General features: G+C 40.4%; 1 protein-coding gene across 5 annotated transcripts in view; it reads right to left on the bottom strand.

Annotated features, from left to right (window-relative positions):
• The window catches only part of nf1a (neurofibromin 1a), a 101,752-nt gene that overhangs the window by 86,366 nt on the left and 2,193 nt on the right, over nucleotides 1–13,193 (bottom strand). The window lies entirely within an intron of this gene.

The raw sequence follows: 13,193 nt of genomic DNA, 5'->3' as shown, positions 1-13,193 counted from the left end.
AAAACCAAAAATCCCTATCTCATATATATATATATCTCTATATATTTTAGATTCAATGCACACCAACTGAAATATTTCAGGTCTTTTGTTGTTTTAATACTGATGATTTTGGCATACAGCTCATGAAAACCCCAAATTCCTATCTCAAAAAATTAGCATATTTCATCCGACCAATAAAAGAAAAGTGTTTTTAATACAAAAAAGTCAACCTTCAAATAATTATGTTCAGTTATGCACTCAATACTTGGTCGGGAATCCTTTCGCAGAAATGACTGCTTCAATGCGGCGTGGCATGGAGGCAATCAGCCTGTGGCACTGCTGAGGTGTTATGGAGGCCCAGGATGCTTCGATAGCGGCCTTAAGCTCATCCACAGTGTTGGGTCTGGTGTCTCTCAACTTCCTCTTCACAATATCCCACAGATTCTCTATGGGGTTCAGGTCAGGAGAGTTGGCAGGCCAATTGAGCACAGTAATACCATGGTCAGTAAACCATTTACCAGTGGTTTTGGCACTGTGAGCAGGTGCCAGGTCTTGTTGAAGAATGAAATCTTCATCTCCATAAAGCTTTTCAGCAGATGGAAGCATGAAGTGCTCCAAAATCTCCTGATAGCTAGCTGCATTGACCCTGCCTTTGATAAAACACAGTGGACCAACACCAGCAGCTGACATGGCACCCCAGACCATCACTGACTGTGGGTACTTGACACTGGACTTCAGGCATTTTGGCATTTCCTTCTCCCCAGTCTTCCTCCAGACTCTGGCACCTTGATTTCCGAATGACATGCAAAATTTGCTTTCATCCGAAAAAAGTACTTTGGACCCCTGAGCAACAGTCCAGTGCTGCTTCTCTGTAGCCCAGGTCAGGCGCTTCTGCCGCTGTTTCTGGTTCAAAAGTGGCTTGACCTGGGGAATGCGGCACCTGTAGCCCATTTCCTGCACACGCCTGTGCACGGTGGCTCTGGATGTTTCTACTCCAGACTCAGTCCACTGCTTCCGCAGGTCCCCCAAGGTCTGGAATCGGCCCTTCTCCACAATCCTCCTCAGGGTCCGGTCACCTCTTCTGGTTGTGCAGCGTTTTCTGCCACACTTTTTCCTTCCCACAGACTTCCCACTGAGGTGCCTTGATACAGCACTCTGGGAACAGCCTATTCGCTCAGAAATTTCTTTCTGTGTCTTACCCTCTTGCTTGAGGGTGTCAATGATGGCCTTCTGGACAGCAGTCAGGTCGGCAGTCTTACCCATGATTGCGGTTTTGAGTAATGAACCAGGCTGGGAGTTTTTAAAAGCCTCAGGAATCTTTTGCAGGTGTTTAGAGTTAATTAGTTGATTCAGATGATTAGGTTAAGAGCTCGTTTAGAGTACCTTTTCATGATATGCTAATTTTTTGAGATAGGAATTTGGGGTTTTCATGAGCTGTATGCCAAAATCATCAGTATTAAAACAACAAAAGACCTGAAATATTTCAGTTGGTGTGCAATGAATCTAAAATATATGAAAGTTCAATTATTATCATTACATTATGGAAAATAATCAACTTTATCACAATATGCTAATTATATGAGAAGGACCTGTAGTTAACATCCGGGTATTTCTAACCATCCTAAATCTGGCCACAAGAATCGGGACATCCTAAATCCTTTTTCTACCATACTAAATAGTAGATTGTATGGGTATTGGAATGCAGCCTAAAGTCAGATGATCACTAAGTCAAAAAGCAAAATTACAAATTAAAGCTCACTCTGCCTCTCTCTTTCTGTCTGTCTGCCTGTCTCTCTCTCTCTCTACTGCACACTCAAGTCACTCCGACATTATCTGCAAAAAAAATAAGAAATCCAGACAGCATTGGATTCTTATTCTTTTAATACAGATCGGGGTTAAACTATTGTCCACCGGTCCATCGATTGGCCCAACCCTTATTGCACACAATAGTGTTACATCATATACTGACGCCTCTAGCACAGTTAACATATTAATTTGCCACACGGAGGTGGATCATGCCAATGTACAACATATGTGAACACACTTCCTCAATATGCAAAAATAAATAAGTATAACATGCATCACATTAATAGTTAGGCTATTACTAATAACAATAACATGATGTTTTGAATGTTGACCATCTGAGGGTTATGGGCTGATGCTCAATCAAAACCAAGGAACAGCACACTCTTTTTGAAGTTATATTTGATTTATTCTTATTTTATGAGTTTCCTTCACTTCACTTAAAACCAGCACTTTGTTTGATTTCTTATCACAATTCTTTTTTTAGTCCTCTGTGATTCAAACTATAAACAATCATTTATATAATTAAATAATGAATGTCTATGTGAACTGACTAAATGGGTAACGCTGAAATGTAATATTGGGTGCACCCAAAATATATGCTGGGGCACCTAGATGAAAAAGTTAGTGAATGCAGTGAACGGGTCCGATTCGAATCCGCGACCACTGTGACAAGGACTGAGACAATACGGTACGCACTCTAACCACTACGCCACAGAGCGAGTGGCCCGCCATTGTATCTTTTCAGCTGCCTATGCAAGTATGCTGTGTGTGTGCGTTTTCCACTCTTGGCACGCCTGCCCAACTTGATCCTTGGGGGCGGGGCTAAAAAGAAGATTCCACCTTAGATTTTTGAAAGGTCAAGATTGTGACGTCATTTCGACTAAAAACACAAGCCCACTCGCAGCACCGACTTACACTCGAGATTGTGTGACACACCTGGTATTAACAGTATATTTAACCAATTCTCCATTGCAAACTCCATCTCTTGAATCTAGCGTCCCATCTTTTAGGCAAAAAATCTGGATCAAATGCGCACCATCTCAAGACCTTAACCAGGGTTTTTCCTGCATTCAAAACATTTTGGCGCCCGCCAAAGGAATTTTAGCGCCCCCCAAAGGAAAATCCTCAGCGCCAAAGTGTTTTTTTATATATATAGATAAATAAATAAAAATCTACTTAAAACGGCTCCAAATGTGTTTCCATTTCCGCGCCATTCGAGTCATATTACTTGCAATCTCAGTTGTAAAAAAAGAAATCAGGTCGGGGATAATCGTTATTAAACTATCATTGTTCCGCTCGCCGGGGCATGCAGGCTTATAAATGCAGCAAACCCTTTCAGCCGTGAGCTCCGCTCGGCCCCTCCCTCACCTGATAGTTTCGCTAACGGCTATTCCAGAGAGTACGAGGGAGATGTTGCGCATTGCCGGGTGTTTTGAAAAACTTCTAGATGATGAGAATAAAGGTAAAACTAATTGTGTTGTCTGAAAACACTTCAGACTCACAACAAACTAAAATAATGTGCAAGATTTGTCACGCGCGGACACGCGAGTAACATGACATACGCGACCGAGAGACAGAGAGAGAGAAAGAAAAGTGATATACGACCTGATCTGCACCTCTAAACATCCCGACCAATTTGTTTATTCACTTTTCATAGTGGTCTATGACCAAGCAATCAATGAATAAAAACACAGGAAGTTTAAAGCTCCTTAACTCCTGCCACCACAACTGTCAACACTACAATGCAACTGCCTATCCAGCCAGCTCCATGACATAAATAAATCATGCCCTTACATTCAATGCTAGCAAAAGACGTGCCCTATCAACACCATTTACAACTGGTTATTTTTATTTTGACATATTTTTATTAAATTATTCAAAATATGTTTCACTTATTTAGCCTATTTCTATTCTCCCTGTTTTCAGTTCAATTAGGCCTTTGTTTAAAGTCCAAAGTCATGGTGTTTTTAGAAAAAAACCTTGTTAAAAGTAAAATAAATGCATAATGTTCTTAAATCAATGATTAACTGTCTTTAATAATCGTGATAACACAATGTGATTACTCAAAATAATCATGATTATGATTTTTTCATAATCAAGCAGCCCTACCTTCTTCCATGGTTTAGATCAATTAGAAACAATTAAAGTATTAAACAGGTAGGCCTAGTCATTGTCAGTATTTTGACTTCATATCTACAGGTTGTTTATTGTGATTTCATAAGCGTCAGTGAGCTCCATGGTAACGGAGTGATTGACAGGCTGACTAAAATGCTCTTGAGCTGGACAGAAACTCCCCTCTCCCAACCCAACACCCCTCTTAAAATACACAAACCGTTTGCCTTTACTGTCGCGACCCCAAAAAAAGTCGGTCGCGTACTGACCCCCAAAGGCCCATGCTTTGAAAAACCCTGCTTAACCGCATCCTTCAGTTTATTTTGAGCTGGTACCTTGTTCCACATCTTAAGTGACAAACATATCCATGGGTTCCCCATTTCCTTTAAATTGTTCAATAAGCCCTTATCCCCAATTGCAGCCTGGATTGGGAATACACCTGATATAGCAACTTCAATCTCCTTCCATCTAGCACAGTATTCTGGGTTGCACCAGCATATTAATGGCCGCAATTGAGCAGCAGTGTAGTAATCTTTTAAGCATGGGAGAGCGACTCCGCCCTTGTTTTTTGCCAATTGTAAACTCTGGTATCTGATTCTTGGCCTTCGTCCCTGCCAAATGAACCTAAAAATATGCTTGTCCCACTCCTGAAATTATTGGTCAGGTATATCTAGTGGAAGTTAGTGGCGTTTGTTGCGCAGAATCAAGGTCTACTATAGACTACTGATGAAAATCACACAACACATTGCATCTATTTATTAACAATATTTAATAATTTTCTAATTCATCTAATTTTGACGATTTTTAGAAGTATTTGTTGGTTTGTAAGCGCTAAGGGAGCATGCTTAAATAAAACCTGTGAACCTTAACTTTTAAATGTATTTTATTTCATGTTTCTATGTGCTACACAGGCTTAGATATTAAGGTTTTGGTAGACTTGACAATTCGTACTATTTTTTCAGAAAACCCTCAGGCATTAAGGACATGCATCCTAGATTGCCATAGTCATCAATGGGTTAAAACAGAGAATTTGTGTTTTGGGAACATTCAGCAAATATCCAGAGAAGGATTCATATTGTTCCAAGAGTTCAAATAACCGTGATAAAGATTGCTCGGGGTCGGTTAAATACACCAATACATCATCCGCAAATAACGAAATAATTTGTTCTCCCCATTCATAGTGATTCCTTTAATATTGTCATCCGGAATGATCCATTGGCTCAGGGGCTCGATAAAGATTGCAAACAAGAGGGGGCTAATTGGGCAGCCCTGTCTTGTTCCTCGTTCTAATGAAAAGGGTGTGTACCATTCGGAAGTAAACCCGTCCGGACCTGGAGCTTTATTTGGTTTAAGATGTGATATGGCTGAACAAATTTCTTTCTGTTATTTTAGCTACAAGATTCCTACTTTGTTCATCATTCAATTTAGGCAGATTAATCTTCTGAAAGAAATCTTCCATTTTCTCTCCGTCAATTTGAGGTTGGGAGTATATATTTTTTTTATAGTATTTCTCAAAACAATCTTGTATTTCTTTTAATTTGTAATGCATAGAATTAGTAATAGATTTTTTTATTTTATGAATTGAATTCTCTGCTTGCTGTTTTTTCAGCCTATAAGCTCATAATTTACTGGCTTTTCCGCCCCCTTCATAATAATTCTGTTTAGGGCCCTATGATTTCCGCGATAACGAAAACACGGACGGAATCACGGAATCGGGCAATAAAAACGGAATCTGCTTGTTAACACGGAATGTCACGGAATTCGCCATTATTTTGGTGGAATTCAATTTCCAAGGCAAAGGGAAACAACACGGTTGAAATTAAAGCAGAACTAGGGAGGAAATTTGGTTTGGCGACATCTAAAGACCAAACTACTGCCGTGAAAAGTAGAGCCTGGCTGCAGGATCGCTAATGTAACACACAGCGCCAAACCCCTTTCACAAATCTGTCTATTAAATGTTTACTTATGAATGTATCAATGTACGTAACTCTGACATGTACAGGGTTCGACATACCGTATAGCCCGATGGCCCGGGGCCAGTAAAATCATATGCAGGGCAAGTTGATTGGCCAGTCACTGGCCCGCCCGGGCCAGTGACTGGCCAATCACAGTTCAGTATCTTTTTGTAGACTACATCATGGTTCATTGAAATGCGCGTTGAGAGTCGGAATGAAAGCAGTGTTTATTTAAGACTCAATATAATAAACCTAATATAAAATATATTTTTTTAATGAAAGGCCAGTGGACAACCGATGCGTGGGCGTTTTGACAGGCGGAGCAACAAGCGGGTGCACTCTCGCTCCGTTGGCAGAGCTGCCTACCGTCCGCCTGCGAGTCGACAAATCAGTCGACTTGCTTTGCCCCCTTTCTTTCTTCCCACAGCAGAGGTTCAGATGCAGAAAATGATAACTGCGCTTTTCCTTTATCTGCCGCCGTAATGTTGCAGTATTTGCATCCAAGCCCCAATGGTAATACAAATGAGAGGCTTTATTTAAACGCTGTGAATGCGTCTCCGGTGATTGTGTCGGTTGTAGACAGAAATGAACGGAGGGACTCCGCTCACTGTACAGTTCCTATAGTCGCGCAGTTTGGCACTGTGTTTTCAGGCTCGAGACATTCAATCAGATCGCGGAAGTCTTTCCCATTGAAATCGCTAACGGGGAGAATATCCCCGGTTATTATTTTAGCCACAAACCACAGTTCATCTGCGCGGCGGCTCACTCGCTGGCAAGATCACACAGTGAAACGCTGCTGTGATCGGACGAAGGCATTGTGTGTTACTAAGGTGATTTAACGTCATAGTCTTAGACGAGCGTTTAACTTATGCTGCATATTTTGCACAGCATTGTTTTTTATCAATAGTTTGAAAAAATGGTCCCACACCGGACTCTTATGTGAAGTGACACTCCTGCAGCGCGCTCACGACCAGACGTGAACTCGTACACGGTGAAATCTCCCATTAAAAAAAACGGCATAACCCACTGATTTTCGGATTTCTATTCTATTTTTAAAGTCAACTTGAGCGCAAGTGGAAAACCCGTCATTCGGTCGACACATTCACATCCCTAATGCATATAGAGAAAGTAATAAAAACAGCCTACCACACCACAAAGAATGATCAGACCTTCATCTCTTATTTATTTTTTATGTTTGAACATGACTTCTGCAGGTGAACTATTCATTAAACTGCCCAAATTCAAGAATAAAAACAATCATCAAACTACTGGACTTTAAAATACTGGCCGACCCCTTCAACATACTTTCAGTTGTAGGCTTCTAATTCAATATGTTTGCCTGGTTTTATATTATGTGTATGAGCAATATCAACATTTCATATAATTAACTAAAAGAAAAATAACCAAATCTAAAGGGAATATCTATACTGTTACAGTATAGATATTCCCTTTAGATATGGTTATTTTTCTAATACAGGTATTACAATTATTGACACTAAATTATGAAGAAAAAAAAGTGTGTGCAGGGCCAGTGAAAATATACAAGGGGCCAGTAAAACTCGGATCCACTGGCCCGGCGGGCCAGTAGGAAAAAAAAGTTATGTTGAACCCTGCATGTACATAACTTAATTTATTGTTAATAATATGGTCTGTTTATAAATTCGGCATATGATTAAAGCATCTAAAAGCACGTAATCATGTTAAACCTTTACTTTTTTGAAGTTATTAATGCCATTCGCTCCCGCAGATACACAACACAGGGAGGTCTTATATTCAGCCATTGCTAAAGGGAGTGTTGTATTATGGAACGGCCGCTGTGGTACGAAATTCCAGTCTCAACAATGTTTCCTACACGAAATTATAACTCTAGCGTCTACAGCCCGTTGTTTTCATGTAGTGTAACTTGTGTAATGTGTTACATTATTCAGCTGTTGCCGTGATGTCGGCTAACGCTGATGCTAATGATAACTAGCTCTCCGTCGCACAATAGACTGTAGGTTGGTGTTGCAGCCTGCTGTTGGGTGAAGCGCTGTCCCACAGGTAAAAGCCATGGACTTATAAAGCCTGTCCAATATTCACTCTAGTCCAGCTTCTTGCAAGGTTAATAAGGACTTTATTATTTATGTAAAAACAATATTTAATGTTTCACTTGAAGCACAAAATGAATGGCTTTATTTTCTGTTATAACCTATACCCAACAAATTTGCTTTTTCGCTTTTTTTAAGCACTAAAAACAGTGCAATGTTGTGATGTATTTTAAATGTAGCCTTATATCTGATTAAATTGTTAGAATATTATTTGTTCGCAATAATTAGACACTCGTTCTGATGACGAAATGAGTGTTAATTGTAAAAAAACGGAAATCATGAGATTAAAACGGAAAAAACTGAATTTGTGAAAAAATAAAACGGAATTTGGAAAAAAATAAAACGGATTTCATAGGGCCCTATCTGTTTTGTAAAAATTTACTTTTTTTGTATATCTTTTGTATAGATCTCATTTATTTCATTCTTTTTCTTCCTAAGTAGCTCTCAAATTTTTTGATCATTTGTGTCTTTGTGATTTTGTTCTAATAGTTTTAATTCCGCTTCCAACTGGACTAACTCTTTTTGCCTCACTCTCTTTAGGTGAGCACTATATCCAATTATTTTGCCCCGAAGCACAGCTTTACATGCATCCCATAATATTGGAGGAGAAACTTCACCATTATCGTTCTGTTCCAAGTATTCAGCAACATCCTTCTTAATTTGTTCCTTCATCTGATTAAGTACAAAAGTGTTTAACCTCCATAAGGTGTCTCTCCGATACTGTTCAAGATTTAACTTTAAATAAATGGGGCTCTGGTCTGAAATCCTATGTAGTATAAATGTGCAAACATTTTAGAAATCGGTTCATTCTAGCCTGAGAAACTACAGAAAGAGTGTTTTATGGTCTCGCTGTCTCTAGCCCTGCATTTTCCCATGCGTGACATCACACATGGTAAAATGTAGGGTTAGGATTCACAGGACAGCTGGGCTGAGGAAAGACTGAGGGAAGAAAAACCTCATTCATTATATTAAAATAGCGATTTTATAATGATAGAACGCCGGTTCCGTATGGGTGAAGTATTCCTTTATAGCTGGGGTGGAGGATTTGGGGAGAAAATGGCAGTTGGGATAGAGATTCGAATCCAAATACCTCAACCGCGCCACTTGTTCTCTTTGGTCCCTCCCCTATGGTCCCTTCCTGACCTGCTCTACACCAGTGGTTCTCAAAGTGTGGGTCGCGCCCCACCGGTGGGGAATAGAGACATGACAGGTCAGGCGCAACGAACGGGAGGAATATGTGTCCACATCCGTGGTGCATAGTTTTTAGAAATATTTTAATATATTTTTTTTACCGTTTCCCAGCGTGAGTTGGAGGAGTAGAGGAGAGACCCTGCTATTCCCCTTCTTCAATTAACACATAAAAACCATAATAACGTGGATAGAACAGAAGCCGAAATCATCGGCTCAGCGCGCGGGCCAGGCGCAATCACTAATAAACAGTGTGGCGCCAGATGCGCAATGGACACATTGTGTCATTCACTGGGAAGCGCCGCTAGCGTCAAGGCAGCTCATCCCCGAACTAAACAAAGTTTACTTTTGAGGTTGTGAGTGTGCTCAATTTCATCAAAGCCCGACCAATGAAAGCACGATTGTTCTCCGCACTTTGTGAGGAGATAGGAACTGATCACACACACACACACACACACACACACACACACACACACACACACACACACACACACACACACACACACACACACACACACACACACACACACACACACACACACACACACACACACACACACACACACACACACACACACACACACACAAAAGGTGTTGTAGCGCATCTTTGAGTTCAGAGCGGAGATTTGTCTCTTTTCTTCATAGACTGCATATAAAAGTGTTGTAGGCCTACCATCAACTGTCTTACCTTCAAACTCCTCCAACTCAGTCTTGTATAGTTAAAAAAAAAACTCTGTCAGCTGCATCAGACGGTGTGCAGTCGGGCTCGGAGTCTGAGTCGGCACCGTGCGCATCAACCGTCATTCAAAGCAGCGGTAATCACACAACCGGACAGTGGAGAAAAGTCCCTTCAGTTAAAAATAGTAATCCAGTTTTCAAATCCACGTTAAAATCGGCAGGAAATAGAGCTAATTTTTTGCTTTAAAAAAAGTTGCTAACGGTATCAAATATGTTGTGTTCAGGTCGGCTCGGTAATATTAGGCACATGTGACATGTCTATAAAAGGTCATCATGATCTGTTCAAATGTAACACAAAAATGTGTTTTAGTTTTCCTCTAGAAACTTGAATAATATGGTTTTGGTGAAACACTTGTTTTCCCAGCAATATAAAATAGATAGTAAATATGGATTTATGACCTGTTTAACGTCTTATCTTGAGCTCTGATCATCTTATAGGCAATTAAAGCAATAATACCAGTTCTCTTTCAACAAAATAATAGAAAAGTATCGATAGTGCATAGTGGTATCGATAAGGACTCAAATTGTTAAGGAGACTTGATAATGGTATCGATTTCAATAAAAAGTAGCCATCTCCATCCCTATTTGAGATGCAGTATTGAGCCTTCAGCCCCATTTAGAAAATATGTGCAGTGCCAAACAGGCTCATTGCAGCCACCAATGCAGGCCTAAGACTCACATACTGACTTGCTCATTGTTTTTGAAAAAATGTTGGGCTCAGATTGCAAGTAACAGAGCCGGCCCAAGCCTTCATGGGGCTCTAAGCGGAATATGATCAGGGGGCCCCTCTCCAATCGTAGCGCTGCCCAAAATATTGTCCATTGTTAAATGTTATCCCCACACCCAGTGTTTTCTGCTAGTGCATCCAATGTCCAGATAGGTGAAAATATATGACAGCTGAGATCCCGACCCTCCTAGGGTGGTCCGGGGGTATGCCCCCCCCCCCCCCCGGAGATTTTTTTTTAAGTTTTTAAAGTGAAATGCATGAATCTGGTGCACTTTGAGAGAAAAATTAAGAGGCTAAATCTGAGAAATTGTGTGTGTGAACAAATAATTTGGAGACACTGGGTCGGATGAATTAGAAGCTATTGAAGAAAGGCTCATGGATTTTCCATAAAAATGTTAATTTCAAATAAAATATTATGGAGGATCCTCTGGGATGGGCTTGGTGCTCTTTTTCTTTTACTGGACATATTTCTCTGTAATATAATGAATGGATTTAAATGCAGTGAGACGAACGAAGCAGAAGAACTCTGTTGTCCAGCTATCTCTTTTTCCACAGACGAGGCTGAAATAGGCTATAGTATAGACTATACACAGTGCATGGGCAACCCCATTTCCAAATGTTTTTAAATTAACTCAATACACACTGTGCATGGATGTGAAAGTGACATGATCAGTTAATTTCGGATTACCTCCCAGATAAACTGATTAATTTATTAGGCTATTAATTATCTAGACAAAACATTGTGTTGCTTTTTTGTATGATGACTTACATTCACATAATATGATGTCAATATCAAACACACAAACTTTAATTTTTTTTGGAGGGTTTAGTTCGCTTAAGGTGCGAACACACTACACGCGTTGCCCGCGTAAGCATTACGCGCATAACGCAGCTAAAATGTTGCTTGATCATTTTGTGTCAAAAATGGTTCTACGCGCATAACGTGCCTAGGGATGGGGATCGTTAATATTTATTGATATCGATACCTTTATCGATACGCCTTATCGATCCGGGTCTTTATCGATACCACTATCGATACTTTTCTATTATTATTATTATATATTTTGAAGAAAATATTAATTTTGGTTTTAAAAAATCAAGTGTATACTATCTATGAAAAAAATATATAAATGTTCGCACTTGTTGGTTAATGTATTGTCTACTGTCACTTTATCATGTTTTAGTGATTAAGAAAATATTTCGGAAATAAATAATTGTATTTTAAATTAAATTAAATTTCTAATAAATATTGGCATCAGTAGTTTAAATATATATTTTAAAATGATGAGAGCATTAATACAACTGTATTACTCATGTTTCCCGCCAAAAACTCAATTTCCCATTCCTTTACGTTACACTTGAACGCCTCATGATAACCTAATAGTCGTTTTACTGAGCCATCCTGAACACATCATCACGCAGCACGTCTGAAAACTTTGTTTACTTTTTAAGCTAACTAGCTTGTATGCTGCCGATTACAACACGGATTTCACAATTGGATTACTATTTTTAACTGACGGGACAACAAGCTACACAGTCTGTGTGTGTGCGTTTACCGCTGGTACTTTGTGGATGATGAAGACGGGCCCGTCTGTGGTGCGGCGGCAGCAGCAGGAGGAGGAGACAGAGTCTTTTCAATCCCGAGACAGTCGAAGGTACTGCATTTGGCCTTTATTTGATGCACAATGCTGATGTGCTTGGCCATTGAGGTTGTGTTCCCCCCTTTACAAGAAATGATTTTGCAACATAAGTTGCATTTCGCTTCTGCTTTATCTTCGAGCTTGGTAAAATAAAGCCAAACCATAGACCTTTTCGCCCGTTCAGCCATCCTCGCGAGCAAAGTTAACTGCCAGACTTCACTTGTTTTACTTTTAATACCTGTTTGCATATCATTCATAAACATTGGCGGACATGCAGCAGTGATTGGTTTGATTTGATTTAAATGCCGTGACGCGACTCGAGGGACACAATTGCGTTACAGGACCTACGGGAGAAACAAAACGACGAGACTCGATAGTGGTATCAATAAGCCCAAACGTTATTGATTTTCGGGTTTTGAAAAAAGTGGAACCGGGTCCTTGATAGAACCGGGTTTCGATCCCCATCCCTAAACGTGCCTAGTCTCCCTCCCGATATTGTATTTCTCCTAATCAACCATGGCTGCGATCAGACCTGACCCGACACAACAGCGTGCATGTCCGCACAAAAACAACAACAACACGGCCAACAACTGTGCCAAAAGACAAACTGAACACCACAAATAGCCTAGCATTAAAACAGCATTGCATATTCACGGCAGCTACATAACAATCGGTGCACGCCGGCACAAAATAAAGGCAAGTAGCCAACATTACCCTACCTGGCTGTGACAGGGGACCGAGCCTGGCGTAGATCAACACCGGTGCTTCACTGTACTTGTCGTGAAAGTTCCCCGGACATAGCCGTCATGTTTGGGTTCATAATATGAGGCGCTAGCCGCCCGCACACAACCGGGTGAGTTGACTAATCCTATACGGCGCTAACTTGGTCTATCGGCTAAAGCACAGCCGCACATATTCACTGAATTAACCAGGAAGTCCATTCTCCTGGTTTACTTTCCCC

The sequence above is a fragment of the Ammodytes marinus genome, assembly GCF_949987685.1.
Source record: "Ammodytes marinus genome assembly, chromosome: 3".
Lineage (NCBI taxonomy): Eukaryota > Metazoa > Chordata > Actinopteri > Uranoscopiformes > Ammodytidae > Ammodytes > Ammodytes marinus.
Note: the sequence above shows the minus strand (reverse complement) of the source record. Positions and strands in the feature narration are given on the sequence as shown.